The sequence below is a fragment of the Tetranychus urticae genome, chromosome 3, assembly GCF_039701765.1.
Source record: "Tetranychus urticae isolate SD_2017Ah chromosome 3, NJAU_TeUrti_SD_1.0, whole genome shotgun sequence".
NCBI lineage: Eukaryota > Metazoa > Arthropoda > Arachnida > Trombidiformes > Tetranychidae > Tetranychus > Tetranychus urticae.
Window position 1 is genome coordinate 22,172,738 of NC_142960.1, and position 15,586 is coordinate 22,188,323.

Sequence of the window (15,586 nt, forward strand, 5' to 3'; positions counted from 1 at the left end):
TTTAACGATCAAGCACGATTCTTTGCATTCTCTTTCTAGTTAACAACAGATTAGAAATTACAAAATAGAAAAGTGAATGAAATAATGATTGGTGAAAGTTAAGAAAAATGGAATAGAAGAGCTGAGTCAGTGAGTTATGAAATAGATCGACATTCATTTTAACTGACAATTTAGAGTTTATTAACAACTTTTTCATTTTCCAATAAACGTTACATTGTTTCATTTTAAAAAGATTCTCAAATTGAATTTGTATCGTTAAACGTTCAAGGTAGAAACAATTTTGATTTAAGTGCTTTGCCACGACAAAAATTGTCAAGACATTGTGCAAAGGTTGCAACTTTGAAAACTTCTGTTAATTTCTTATACGAAAATTTAGAGATCTCGGGTCACAGTCATTTCTCGTGAATCCGAGATCCGGAATCTAAGAAATTAAGTTCCTGTATTTATACCGCAAACAGTTGTCACTCAAACCAATCTGCGGTTAAAATCTTTATTTCAACAAAGAAAAAAGCGAACAACAAAAAATTTAGCAGTTTTTTTTATTCATTTTGATAGAACCGAGCATCTAATAGCTGCACTAGCTTAGCATCCCATAGAAAAAATGAAAAACGTCATAGAGGATTGCTGAAAATTCCTAGCTAAGGTATTTTAACTTATGAAATCATCCTCCACATTTTCAACTCAATTCCTTAATACAAGTGTCATACAATTCGAAGAGTGGTGCATTGATTTGAGTAACTAAATGGATATGAAAGACTGAAGCAGAAATTAATTATAAAACTGAATAAATTGAATTGAAATGAAGGTGATAAATAAAACTACTAACCGGGAAAGCAAGTTTGACCAGGAAGACAATCAAGCGCTCTGCGACACGACTGACATGAAAATGGACAAATCTGCAAAGTAAAATTAAAAATTAATTTACAAATTCTAAAGGTTACAATCACAATTCACTAACTATTTAGTGATATTTAACTGCTCGATTTAACTGCTTAGAAGATCGACGTCACCGCATAGGAAGAGAAAGAATGATAACAGTTGATAATTAAATTGATCAGAATGAGCTCTAATGATACTTGTTATCAAGGTTAAGTTAACAAGCACTTTCTCACTAGTAACCGTCAGCAAAGAAATGCAAACACATTGAGATTCAATTTTACTTATTTTGATCATCCGCATCATGGAAACGGAAAACTGAATCACCTTTGAAGTGTTTTTTGTATAAATTATACACAACACCAAGACTAGTGTGAAGTATACGATGATGATATTGTCAGACCCTGGATTTTGATTACTAAAATTATTATCAGACTAAAGAATTAGAAATAAAATGTGCATCAGACCCGGGATTTCTTGGAATAAATGAAACAGCGAAGTAAACTTTGATCTATTTTATGTAAGGTTAAAGAATTAAGAAGCAAAATTTCCAAGAAAAGAGATTTGAATAAGGTTAAATGAAACTTATTTTATGATTAAAAGAATTATCCGAGAAGCTAAATGGTTCTGAGAAATTGCTAACCTAACTCGTAAATTGTTAAGAATTAACCAATAAATAAGGTATTTGTATACGGATAAAAGCCTAAAAATAGGTTCAAGGGTCCGTCAGACCCAACTTTCCCAGATCGTAAATTGATAAAGTTAACTATCAAGAAAGAAAGAAGGTCAAACGACCATCTGGTGACTTAAGGTCACGAACTCTGCTCTCCCAAACGGGACTATATAAAGAATTGGTAAAATTTGATCAAGGATCCATAAGCTTAGTTTTGAAATTATTACGTTTAGATTGTGGAACAACAAGTTTGGTTTTTCGAGTTCAGTTTGATATATTTGAGTTAAGATATTGCTTGGTGTTGCTTAGTCTTATGTATCTTTCTTTATTTATGTGTTTAACAGCAGTCCTATGTAACCATAGAATTAATAAAGAAAGTTCAACCAGAAAAATTATGTCTTCTTTATGTTTCATCATCTTAAACGGTCGTCAGACCCATCATCCTCATCATCATATAACACATGGAACCCGGCTCGGTGACAATATTTTTGGCACTTTCTTGAAGTATTAACTGTATTATATCGGGTTTGTTCAATTAAATCGATTTATCGATAATATCGATATTTATCGATTTTTTCTGTGAACATTGCGTCATCATCGATAATCGTTTTTTAATAATCGCACATCTCTACTCTCATCTGCAGCCTTTCAGAATTCATTTCAAGAAAAAAATGCAAATATTTTCTCAATAAAATTATCTGTTTAGTTTAGAATAGTTCAGTTATTATTAGTTAATAATTATCGATAAGTTATCAGTATACAGGGCTATTCAGCTACTTAGTAAGATTTTGAACGCCAATAACTTTGCAACCAGACATACCTTTGGCCTGAGAATCGAATGCAGTGAGTTTGGGGGACATTCATTTTTTATGTTTCAAGGACAAGGTCATTCAAGGTCATTTTTCGGAAATCGCTGCTGCTCATGTTAGAGGTCATTCTGAGGGCCGGACATCATTTTCGAAGACAAAAAATCTTCCTGATCAATTTTCGACACTCTGTGATGAACGCTGCTTGAGTTATTGACATTTAAGTTTCAAAACTGCGTTAATTTACATTTTTTATTTTTATGAAAATTCGCATTTTTTATGCTCATTGGGGCGTAATCAAAACCCAAATTCATTTTCCACTACATTCTAGCGATCCAGGTGACTGCTCAAAGCTCCAGGAGCGCTTTACACGAATGGGGTTAAGCAAGTTTATTTAACAAGGTCTTATTCAATTTTTACAACTAAGGATGAATTCTTTTTGCCGATTAGTTCCAATTTAGTCCTTATGGTTTTGATTACGCCCCAATGAGCATAAAAAATGCGAATTTTCATAAAAATAAATGCCATTCAGTCTCGTCCTGAAAGGACTACTGATAATCAACCTGTCTGCTATTATTGTAAGAAAACCGGACATTATAAGTCCAATTGTAGATTGTTATTATCCAAATATAATCAATCGTCTTATAATAATCCCAACAGCTATCAAAATAACCGTCAGACCGGTTACCAAAATAACCGTCAGACCAGTTACCAAAATAACCGTCCGACTGGTTATCAAAATAACCATCAGACCGGTTATCCAAATAGCCGTCAGACCAGTTATCCAAATCAACGTTATAACCACAATAACCCTAATTTTAATCAGTTCCATAATTCCGTTCCATTTGACCAACATTCCCATTCTACTCGCGAAGATTGGGTTCAATATTATCCACCAAATTATTCAAGAAATGTCAGGCCTGACACCAATTCAATTCGAACTGGAAATACTTTCACTCGAGGTCCTAATCCTAACACCCCTAATGACTCTCATCCCTCTCCATCAAACGCTCTGCCTGCACCTCCAACTACGTCAGACCAAGCTGTGAATAGAGTTTCCACATTAAGTGAAACCTCAGATGAAAATGAAAATTATGTATTTGCTACTGCTTGGGTTGATGAGAAACGATTAAAGTGCATCATTGATTCTGGATCAGCTGTATCCATCATCCGAATTTCTTCCGTTCCTAAACCTAACAACATGCGCCATTATGAGGGTCCTAATATCACTTCAGCCAGCGGACATCATATTTCTATTTTGGGAAAGATAAGATGTTTAATACAAGTTACTGGTATCCCAACTGCTGTTTGGACTAATTTATTAGTGGTCGCTGACGATTTTACTTATCCTTTATTGTTGGGAAATAATTTTAACAAAGCTGCTGGTGTTGTATTGGACTTACGTACCATGAAGGTACAGGCTCAGACCGGACCAACGGAACAAATTGATAAGTCTAACCGTTTTGATTTTACTACAAATTCTGATTGTACTCGGTATTCCTTAAACTTAGGGTACCAATTTGAAACAAATGATGGTCTTATACCATTAGATTTAAATATTGTCGAAACACCAAGCAACCTTAGATGTTTAGGTCTGACAGTTGTAAACGAGGTTGATATTTCCTCGCCTAATGATCAAATTTTATCTTTTCAAATATCCATTGATGCGTTTTCTATTCAAAATAATGATAATTCCCTTTCCCAATGTGAAACAGACAATAGGTCTGACGGGTTAAAAAGTGAAACTTCAGACTTAAGAGAAATGGATAAGAAAGAAAATTTAGATTCTTTAAAGCTAGATCATCTTGACCATTCTCAACAAAAACAAGTCAAACAACTTTTGAGTGAGTTTCTGCCCGCTTTGGCTTTTGGAAAAGAAAACCTGGGTCAATGTACTTTGTTTCCTCATATTATTGACACGGGCGACCATCCACCCATAAAAAGTAATCCTTATCCAAGGTCAGAGGCTGAAAGAAAAGAAATCAATAGACAGATTGGGGAAATGATTGAGCAAGGAGTCGTCAGACCCTCTTTTCGCCCTTGGGCTAGCCCCATTGTATTAGTTTCCAAACCTGATGGTAGTAAACGTATGTGTGTAGACCTTCGAAAGGTCAATGCCATTACTAAAAAGGATGTCTATCCCTTACCAAATATTGATATTATTTTGTCATCCCTAAGAGGAAGTTCTTACTTTACTGCTCTTGATTTAAATTCAGGATATTGGCAATTAATGGTACATCCAGATGATTGTCAAAAGACTGCTTTTATAACTCAGGATGGTTTATATGAATTCATTCGTATGCCATTCGGTCTGACGGGCGCTCCTTCAACTTTTCAGCGCACTATGGATGTAGTTTTAGCTGGTTTGAAGTATAATCAGTGTTTAGTTTATTTGGATGAGTGAGTTTGATTTATAGCTGCTGCTTTTTATGATGTTCCTCAACAGTGACACGTTATTTTTTGACATTTGATACCATTTTGGGCAATATTCGTGGCCCTAGAGAAACCTAATCCGTAATTTTTATAGTAAAAGCATGGGAACATGTCTGAACTTTGACTAACGGTAACTTTTTCCCCTTAATTCTTGATTTTGATGAAAAAGACATTCGACTCGAAAAACTTAAACTTTTGTTTGGCCTGGTTGAAAACATTGAGTACCAATCACCACTAAAATGTGACACTTTTACAACTTCGATGGTTTCGTGAAAAAGACTATTCATTTGCTGATTAAAAAAAGTGAGGCAAACGACAGTTAAACATTTTTCTACCAATCGTTGTGAGAATGATAAGAATTAGTCGGACTGTTGCTGAGTGTGAGCCACCAAAAGTCCTACCAATTGACTGCTAAACTAGCCATGACAAAGGCATTAACATTATTTGATGTGCAAAAATAAAACTTTGTTCAATAATAGCTTTATTGTTTTAACTCATTTGGTTAACTTGGTTTCATGTATCAATATACAATAAACATTTCATATTGACACAGATGTGTCTCTAATATTACAGATATCTATGTGCATGATGTGTATCACAAAGGCATCAATATGTATTTGGTGCAATGAATACAATAAATGTATCAATTATGTGTGGCAAGTATATATCTTTCAGACCATCTCAAACAACAATCTCCGTGGCATTTGAAACAATGGCAATTTGTCAAGTTTCTTCGACCAAATTCTCAGACAATTGAGTATCCTTCCATTTCGAACGGTTATCTGCACATGTTCTATAAAGGGGTTCCAAGTAGGGCCAAAAATAACTCAAAAGCTGATCAAAAAGGCCAGATTTAAATGATAAGAAAAACACATGAAATCAGTTAAAATCAGAAGTTTTTGTCGTTCAACTTAGCAAACTTGATAAATGGGTAGACAAATTGTATCGATGAATGTTACTTGCATAACTGGAAACTCTTGTTGTCTGTCCCTGTCCATCATTGGTACAGGCTGTCAGTTGAGTCTTTCCCAAGTCACCTTTTTTCAACAATTCATCAACAACGAATTGAACTATTCGCTTTTGTATTGACCAAGATTTGCATATAGCTGATACATCACATGCCGTCATAAGCATATCTGCAAGTATCGTTTTATTGCTTCCAGATGACGAAATGCAATCTTTTTTAACCTAACATTGATACTTTTCTTATAATAATTTAATTACTTGCGTCAATTTTGACTCACCTAGTAATATGTAGCTTGTACTTGAATTATTCAAACAGACATGAAAACTATCAGCAAATTAATTTAAATTGCTAATAATTGAATTATATTTACACACTAGTTATCGAACAAAGTTTACCAGTTACAGTATAGTCAGTGATCAATGAATAAATAAATTTCAGGTATATAAAGCTTCTGCCGAATCGAGAGGTTATCAGTTCACTTCATTATTACTTCAGTACTGTTAATCATCTATTTACAGCGTGAAACCATGAAATTAATTTCTTTCTATTTTATCTTGTTCTTCCTGAGCGTCCTAGTTAGTATCATATTATCATAAGTTTATAATTTGCTTATTATTTTCAAGCGTAAAAACAAACGAATACGATTTTCGTATTGATTGTGATCGACAATTTTCATAAAATTTTCACTTTTTCTTTCAGATCTATCCATCTTTTCAGACTGCTTGCTCCGCCCAAAAACCTTGTCTAAAAAATTCTGATTTGTGTGTGGGAGGTGAGTATCTAGAGTTTATCAATTCATCTTTTCGATATCAAAGGTTATTTCTATGACCAAAGTTTATGGTTGAAGAAATGGAATTTTATCATGATCATTATATATTCACACACCTTCTAACTTCTTATTTTATTGCGTTTTATTTCATCCTTTGACTAGGACAATGCGTTAATGACGGAGACCTTGCAAAATGAACGTCAGTAAATCTGGAGGATGATTCTATAATTTGAATTACCCGAACTAATCGTCTACTTTTATTGTCACTGTTATATGAAATTCTGAGCTGAAAAATATTTTCTGTGATGTAAAATGAATAAAAAAGCATTTGTTTAAATTATTACCATATTTGTCTTTTATCTAGTTGTCGAAATAACGCTTATGACTGAACACAACGATGAATTTTATTCCTGCTCTTGATTCGAATTTTAAAATTGCATGATGAGGAGAGAATAGCTTTTTGTTTACTTATCGGTCGCTTAGAGGTAAAAAACGAATTGACCTTGAATGACCTATGCATTCGATCTCATGATTCATCAATCTAATAGTTGAAGTCTGTTCCATCAACCTTTCAGAAGCTATACCTTCGAATCGCTGTAAAGGTCAACTGAATAGCCCAATATGAATAACTACTATCTTTTAACGATTTAAAATGATGTCGAATCGTTTTAAAGCTCCTTTCCAAAACGCCAAACAAACATAAAATTTTTAGGAAGTAAACAAGATTCAAAGGAGTATATGCAAAAAATTTTCCTTTCGAGTTAAGAGTTGAGACTCTATGGATTTGAATGGGATATAAAAACTAAGTCTATTAATGCTATTAAAAAATTTCTCCGATCGACATTTTTCGAGCGAAGTGAGGTCAAAGTTGAAATTCGATCGTCTTTTCTAGCTGAGATACTCCTCGGAACAACCGTTGCAATGTAATTAATAACTTGATATGTAATGCGTGGTCTGTATCAACTTTTGCTTCAGTTATAACATTTTAACAGCCCAGCGTTGAATCTTCATTGATTTTCAAAACTATGAAAATGATAAAATTTAACAAAATTATTTGATATCTATGATCTAATATCGTTAAAAATTACATTCGAAATAATTGAAAATTTCAGCCAATCTAAACGTTCTCATTGAAATATATGTAACATTCAAACATTGAATGTTTAAATTCAGAAAGAGAAATGGTCGAAATTATTCTCCTCTTTCTTTATTCTGTCTATTTCCCTGTCTTGACAAATCCATTTCTTATTCTTAACAATGGTCAGAAGGGCAAAACTAACTCTTTATTTTAACTAAAGGATTATTGAGTTGAGTTGTAATGATGACTCCAAAGTGGTAACTAGAAAATGACTGGAACTAGTGCTTGGACGTAGTATTTATTTAATTATTAGTTTGAAATATCGGTTAACAAGTTTGACTGGCCAAATGAATTTGATTGAATAAGTTTGTCATTGGACAGAATTAGTATTATTTAACTTTTTTTCCATTTATTAAGTTAAATTTGATCAAATAAATACTATAAACACCTAGTTCACCTTTGGAATACAACGGTCGCTTTTATGCTTATGCGAAGGTAATGGCGCTAATAATTGTTTTTATTGTTAAAAAAGAGGAAATTATTGTCTGTTACTGCCAATTAAATCCGCGATAGGAAGTTCGCGATCTTACCTTATTACAGCTTTGAAATTCCCCAGAAAGAAATAGTTGTTCACATGGACCAAGGAATTACAGACTGACAATTTTGAGAGAGAAATTATTGTTTCGTTTAACAAGTTGATCCCTTGATTTTTGATTTCTTGAGTTTCTCTGGGCATAAAAAGTGCCTAGATGAGAGTTTGTAATGCTTCAGACTTTGACTTTAGAGTTAAGGAAGGAGACTCTTGGGGTTTAAGAATCTAAAACTCTAAGAACAAGTAATAAAGATTTGAATCTAGAATAATCCCTTTTTCCACTTTCTTCTTGTGTAAAGAACAATGTCCAAAAACTTTGATTTCACCGTTAAAAGTTGGGACTTAGTGAGTTTTTAGGGGTATAAAAACTGAGTCTATTAGTGCTATTGAAAATTTGTTTGATTCGCTAGTTTTCGATAAAATTGAGGTCAAAGTTGAAGCTTCGATCGCCTTTATTTCAATAATAAAACCAGATTTTACCATAAAACTCATTTTCCTGGTGTAAATTTTGGTGATTAACCAGAAAATGAAGTTATTTTCAATGAAAAAATTCTCTGTTCATATCAAAAACAGATCACTTCAATTTTCAGTTAGATTGACCACTTTCTGTAATTGCTTGAGTTAGAGATCTGAGACTCATTTTGCACCGGCAAAACTCATGGGTGAACATGTTGAGTTAGGCAATTTTTTGGAATTTAACTGAAAATTGAAGTGATCTATTTGATCTGAACAGAGAATTTTTTCATTGAAAATAACTTCATTTTCTGGTCAATCACCAAAATTTACACCAGGAAAATGAGTTTCATGAAAAAATATGGTTTTATTATTGAAATAAAGGCGATTGAAGCTTCAACTTTGACCTCAATTTTATCGAAAACTAGCGACTCAAACAAATTTTCAATAGCACTAATAGACTCAGTTTTTATACCCCTAAAAACTCACTAAGTCCCAACTCTTAACGGTGAAATCAAAGTTTTTGGACATTGCCCTTTTTAGTTAAGTTAAAAACAATGAATATTCATGACTCGATCATCTGATGCAAATGCATCTACAGGGTGTTAGAAAATCAACTAGACCTGTTTGCGCTTCAATATTTTCCGAACCAAGCAGAGTAAACAGACTCGTGATATATTGTTAGAATCGTCTTTGACTAGAAAAAATATTAGAATGGAAAAAAGAACTTTCGCATAACTTTAGCTCTCAAAAATGGACGAAAACTAAATTTTTTTCTCTTTTGGTTTTTCGAATTTTGCACTGATTTCGAACTCGAATTTTTCTTACTTTTTAGGGTCAAAAGAATCTTGAATGTATGTCGAAAAATATGCTTTAACTTTTTATTTCAATTAATTATCCAGCAAAAATTTTCCCTATTATTGAATTTTCACCCCATAGTAAAATTAACCAAAATTTCTTGAAATTTCACCTAAAATTTTCCCAATTTTTTTGCATCGTTTGGGATTGGTAGTTCGGCCCAGAATTTTCCTGTTTGAAAATGAACGGAATTTTTTGAGTTTTTGAGCTTTCTAATGATACCAAAAATAAAAAAAATGGCCCAGCAATTTCGAAGTTATTATCATTCAAACAGGTCTAGTTGATTTTCTAACACCCCGTATTACAGACATCATAGTGGCAGCAGGTACAGTTCAATAAACATTGATGGCATGATTATATACTTTACATGCAATACGATGTCTTGTATAATTTTGAAAAATAACACATGTTCCAATAGTAACTGAAGCAACTATTTCTCAGTTTTTTTTCATTCTTGATCAAGTTAGATTCATAATACTGTATACCGTGTCACTATGAGGTTCATTTCCATTTATTTTATTTTATTATCTTTGTACATTCTAGTAAGTTATTCTTGAGAATTGTTGTGCATCAAAGTAGATTTTTCAATTTTGTTGTATCGATCCTGATTATAACTTGTAAAATCATGAATTGATTTTTATTCTTATCTTGCAGATTTGTCCATCTTTGTCTTGCCAGAGTGACAAGGATTGTAATCGTGATGAAGCTTGTTTTTTTGGTGAGTACTTTGAGTTTAACATTTTTAATATTTCATCTTTCACGATATAAAAAATTTGTTCAATGTCAAGGTTTCAATACATTCAATAGTTATCATCAGTAATTTCTTTTTCATCCTTCCATACCTAATCTTTCATTCATCTTTTAGATTTTCCACCACCAGCACCTGGGTCTTGTGTTTTGTTTTAAGGCTATTGAATGAGAAACTAAACTTTTTAAGCTAGCTCATTCTCAGATTAAAATGAATAAAGAAAATTGATACAAATAAAAATATGCTTAAAACTTTGTCATTTTTTCTCGGATGAAATAACGGTCAATAGAGTTGAGAGATAACTGTTTGAAATCAAGGTTGTCTCTCACTAACGCCAATACTTTTGTAAAGTACTAACTCTTGGAATGTACAATAATCCATTCTCATTTTGTAGCTTAGAGCAGCAGAAATTGCAAAAAATTTTATGTTTTTCATGAAATTATACAGCCACGGGCATTAATTTTCGTACACTTTCAAAAACAAATACTGTAATTTTGTGTAGATACATTTATTGATTAACTCTATCGTTTAACGCTCAAGCAAATCTATTTTCAAGGCTTAGATTACGTGATTTAGCCATTAGGTTGTTTTACTTCAATTAGATCTTTTTTGAGCATGGTCAGGCGTTAGGTTTATACTATTATAAGGAATAAGAACATGAACGGATTTTTTATATGCTCAGTAAGCCTGTTTTACGAGTTGCCATATTTTTCTCGACAAGCTCTGGCTCCTAAATGAACCATGTACATGAATCTTTCACCAATAGCAAATTTTAGTACCAAAGTAAAACTAAAGTAAAAACCTACGGTATTCAAGTTCTAGTTTCTTCTTTGAACTACCAAAAATTTATAGCAAAATTTTTGATTCGTTGCTTCATCATTCATCATCTTCGATCATTCTGGAGAGACATGTGTATAACAAAAAGTAAACATTATCTGATTCAATAAAAATCCATCATCATGTCGGACAATATCTTTTTGTTCATCTCAATTGAAACTGGTGTCATTTGAAAATCATTGAACAATTGAATATCTATGCATTGATCCATGAAAGGTCAGCATTATTATGAAAGTTTTTTAATCATCTAAATAAGTATGAACACATTGCCAATGAATATGTGAGATTACAACAAAAGGTAAACAATCAAACCGACAATATCGAACAGCAGTTTCGTAGTATTGCTTGCCTTAACCTAATAGGTTGGTTAGTCAAATAGATTTTTCGTATCCATTGTATAGCTAATAAACGGATAAACATTTTTGTCTTAAATTTTCATAATTTTTACCATAGACTGTAGAAATTGCATTCAAGTTCATTTGAATTCCGATTCAGAGTCGGCTTTAGATTAGCTTCATCACCTGATCAAACAATTCAGACTGGAAAAAGGTTGACTCATATCAATTTACATTCTTTTTTTACTTTTTGACAATTATCATGAAATATTCAGTTTCATTGATTCATCTAGTTGTAACGTGTACAACCATTGAACTTATTTTTAACACAACGATTCCAGTTATAAACCATTTAATTATTCAAGGTTCATGTTTCTTTAAATACTGCAAATATTATAACAGCAAGACAATTTGAATGAAAATAAACCTAGTTTTGAGTATCTGGTGATGAGCTGTAAGATTGTTTCATCTGTGTTGCACAAACATGAATCATCTATCAAAGCAAATAAAAGCAACTTCCGAGAAAACATTCCCTGTTTCCGTCATTCATAAATAGGTCAGACCATCGATTCATAACATCGGACCGTGAAAAGCGCACAAGGCAATAACAATCATTTTCATTTGAGTAGAGCCAATAATCAACGAAGCTATTTACATACTGAATAAAATACTCTTTAATACTAGAATTTTGTCTCCCCAAAGTAAATTAGGCTATTCAAAAGATGGTTTTTTTATGGAAACTCTAATTCTGAATTTATCAAACTTTATATCAATGGAAAGCTTGTGATAAAAGCTTTTGATTGATATATGGTTCAATCAATTCTGAATCTTGAGCTGATTCTCGGCTATTGTCCATTAAAGTAACCATAACCTTAATTCACAAAACTTGAAACTTAACTTGAAATGTTAATCTTTTTTTCACTTATTTTCTTCATCAAAATCTGAGATCATTAGTAGCGCAAATGACCACAAACAATTATTACTTAAATACTTCCGTCGTACTTGCCGTATGTTTCGTTACTTCACTTTACTTACTTAAAGATAAAAAATGACAAAAGTTTTCAAGTGTATGAGTTTTTTAATTCATTTTAGATGGAAAGATATAATAGCTTAATTATGTTTGTTTATCATAGAAATTTAATAAAATCGATAATTCTTGCTGAAAAAGGTCACGCTCAGGATAGCACAATTATCAATACCTCGGCTTCAATTCTAATTCTTCCGGTAGTGCTACACACATGCTAATGCCTGAAACAAAATAAATATAAAATATTAGACACAAATAAAATGTAAAACTGAATGTATGTAATTTAATCGCATCGAGTTGAATTAAAATTGAATAAAACTGTAGATATTTACCATTTAGACAAACTTCTGGAGGTTCACAATCTGCGCTAGTTTTGCATACTTTGGTCGAAGGGGGTCCCCGGACGGGACGACGGTATTTTTGAAGACATAATGATGGACAAATCTGCAAGGAAAAAACGTAAATTGAGTTATACAGCTCCGAAAATTGATTTTGTGCTTATTAATAGAAAATTTACGCAGCTTAATCAAAAAGAAAGATTAACTTCATTTTATCAATTTACATCAGTATCTGTAGTTAGATAATCATCGTTGGGGATAAAAAGATTTAGTTTCTTTCTAGTAGCACCAATGAAAAGCACGTAACAAACAAATGACCAAGAAAACAAAAATACCTAACATCAATTATTTATCTTTTTTTCATAAATTAACAACCAGTGTAAAACTGAATTATCTAAATACGTTCATGATTTAAAAATAAGCAAAAAATTAATTTTGGGAGCTGTATTTTATGCTCGCACAAGCGTCTATCATAATTTACAAATTAGTTATATTGCATCGCATTATAAGGAACAACAATGAAAACCAAATAATGAATCTGCAAGGAATATGATACTAACTAGAATGCCCAACACGATAGAATAAAATAGATAGAAAGGAATTTCATGGTGACACTGTACACGATATAGTGAATCTTACTTGAGAAAGGATTGTAACAAATGATTGTGCGGAATAAGCTTTATATACCATAGTAGTCAGGGTTAGATTAACAAAAATTAGCATCATAGACACCATCTGTCAACATATAAAATACAAGTAATACGATATGAAACACTAACAAACCTTTGTAAGTCAAAGTTTTACAAAGTTTACGAACATGCTATTTGCGGATATTGATTTGCATCAGATAAAAGTATCATTTATGGCGTATTCAATCAGATTTTTGACTCATAAAATCTTCATTCTCTGAATAATATCGTTGCATCATTGCAACGTTTATTCTCCAATGTTTAGTTAATTTTATCAAATTCATCACCCCATCAATGAATCGGTTTACTCAGTTACATTTGCAATTATTTTAAGTTAGACTAGTGAAAACAGTCATTGCAAACAGTTGTTAAATATTTAATTAGTGATTAAAGTTTCCATTTCTAGACGATGAAAGATTAGTTTTCGGCTTCGTAAATGGACTGAAATGGTTCTATGATGTAAACAAGGTTCTTTACAAACAGTTAAGTTGATTCAATGATTAAAACATAGCTACGCAATGTAAGGACATATCGAAATTGCCCACTCTTTCTAGCTGTCCATCGTAAATCTCTTTGATTGCCAAACTATTCTGGGACATTCTAGTCATCAGAAGTGATTCTTGAAAATGATTTCTATTTCTTAGGCAGTTTTGGTCTTTATCCTTTATAATCTATTGCGATTCATATTCAACCTACTGCAACAAAAAATTACTCAAAATATTTATATCAATAGCTTTTTATGATAAGACAATGACAGTTAAAGTAAAAAGAATTCCAATACACAAACCAGGTGCATAATGTTAATACTAATTGGTTTAAAGCAATTAGAAATGAAAAATGAATTGAAAAAGAATGAAAAAGATTTGCTTCAGTTTAGCAGTTTTGAAAATCCCCTTTGCGATTTCATTACCAAGACGTACAGCCATAATCTTAACTCAAAAAACTTGAAAATTGATTTAAAATGTTGCTTACTTGAGAAGATGCGCAGAAATAACTTTCGAAGACATCAGACCTCATTTCTCGGGAATTTGACTCTTGAACTTGATACGTCAATCGAATTTTATTTGATATTTGGTAACACTTGTTATGTCCCACTCTTGAATTTTTGGATACTTCCATCAACCCATCACCGATCACCCATCAATCGCACATCAGCCTATCACCCCATCAGTCTTCCATCGATCAGTACTTAATTAGTTTACCAATAATAATTGTAATACTTAATTCAAATCTTCTTCTTAGATTCACAATTTTCCGTTGAGATAATTACTTATCTTTGCGACTTTCACATTCTTTGCTTAATCCAATAAGCTACTTTATTGTACCAATCTCTTCTCCTTAACTTGCCCTCAGGCTATGACCACTTGACTTCATTTCCGTCCGTTGTATTCCCTTTACACATTTTTACACCATATGTCACTTCCTAATTTTCCCTATTTAAGCCCGAACTGACCAAACTTAAGTCAGAGTCCATCTTAGAGTACACTTTGAGACTTCACTTTCAGAGTTTCACTAACCTTCAACCCGTAAACATTAGTTTTTGATTTCAATTAAACTTTACTTTTTGCTTTACACTAAGTTTACACTTGTGTTGTGTTTCCAACCTTTCATTTCTTTTGATTATTTTATTTTCTTGATTTTGGGACACAACATTCTGGCGCAGTCGACAGGATGTCTGTTAAAATTAAATTTAATTTTGTGCGTACTGATGAAGGAGTTGTATTACAAAGGTATCAACTACCAAATTCATCAGAGTGGACTCTCCTTGATGAGGAACATCAAGCACTGAACAATCATCAAGTTATTTTAGATAAAAGTGCAGTAGCTACAGCCATCGAAAATCTTGTTAGAACAAGAACCATTTGTGTTACCTTGACTAATGAGCAAGCAGTGCCTTACGTGGACAATGTGTTTGGTGATACCAGCGAGGTTGACGAATCTCCAAGTGTTTCTAATTCAACGCCAACAATGGAATCATCTTTAATGGTTACTGTGACGGAAATGCTCCGTGCTCAACAAGAAGCTTTTAATGCTACAATTAATTGTTTAAAAGAATCTTTCATGCCGCTTACTAAAAGAGTGCAAAAATTGGACATTCCACTTTTTG

The 15,586-nt window shown here is 32.4% G+C and overlaps 3 long non-coding RNA genes across 3 annotated transcripts; 2 read left to right on the forward strand and 1 right to left on the reverse strand.

Annotated features, from left to right (window-relative positions):
- Nucleotides 1-6,195: 6,195 nt before the first annotated feature.
- On the forward strand, nucleotides 6,196-6,867 carry LOC107365116 (uncharacterized). The gene is made up of 3 exons (XR_001569356.3): nucleotides 6,196-6,330; nucleotides 6,455-6,527; nucleotides 6,687-6,867. It is a non-coding gene; the product is annotated as an uncharacterized LOC107365116 (long non-coding RNA).
- A 3,047-nt stretch (nucleotides 6,868-9,914) lies between these two features.
- LOC149093613 (uncharacterized) lies at nucleotides 9,915-10,493 on the forward strand. The gene is made up of 3 exons (XR_016199718.1): nucleotides 9,915-10,047; nucleotides 10,160-10,223; nucleotides 10,371-10,493. It is a non-coding gene; the product is annotated as an uncharacterized LOC149093613 (long non-coding RNA).
- A 1,996-nt stretch (nucleotides 10,494-12,489) lies between these two features.
- On the reverse strand, nucleotides 12,490-13,447 carry LOC149093614 (uncharacterized). The gene is made up of 3 exons (XR_016199619.1): nucleotides 13,351-13,447; nucleotides 12,785-12,896; nucleotides 12,490-12,673 (listed from the first exon to the last, which is right to left on the reverse strand). It is a non-coding gene; the product is annotated as an uncharacterized LOC149093614 (long non-coding RNA).
- Between the last annotated feature and the right edge of the window lie 2,139 nt (nucleotides 13,448-15,586).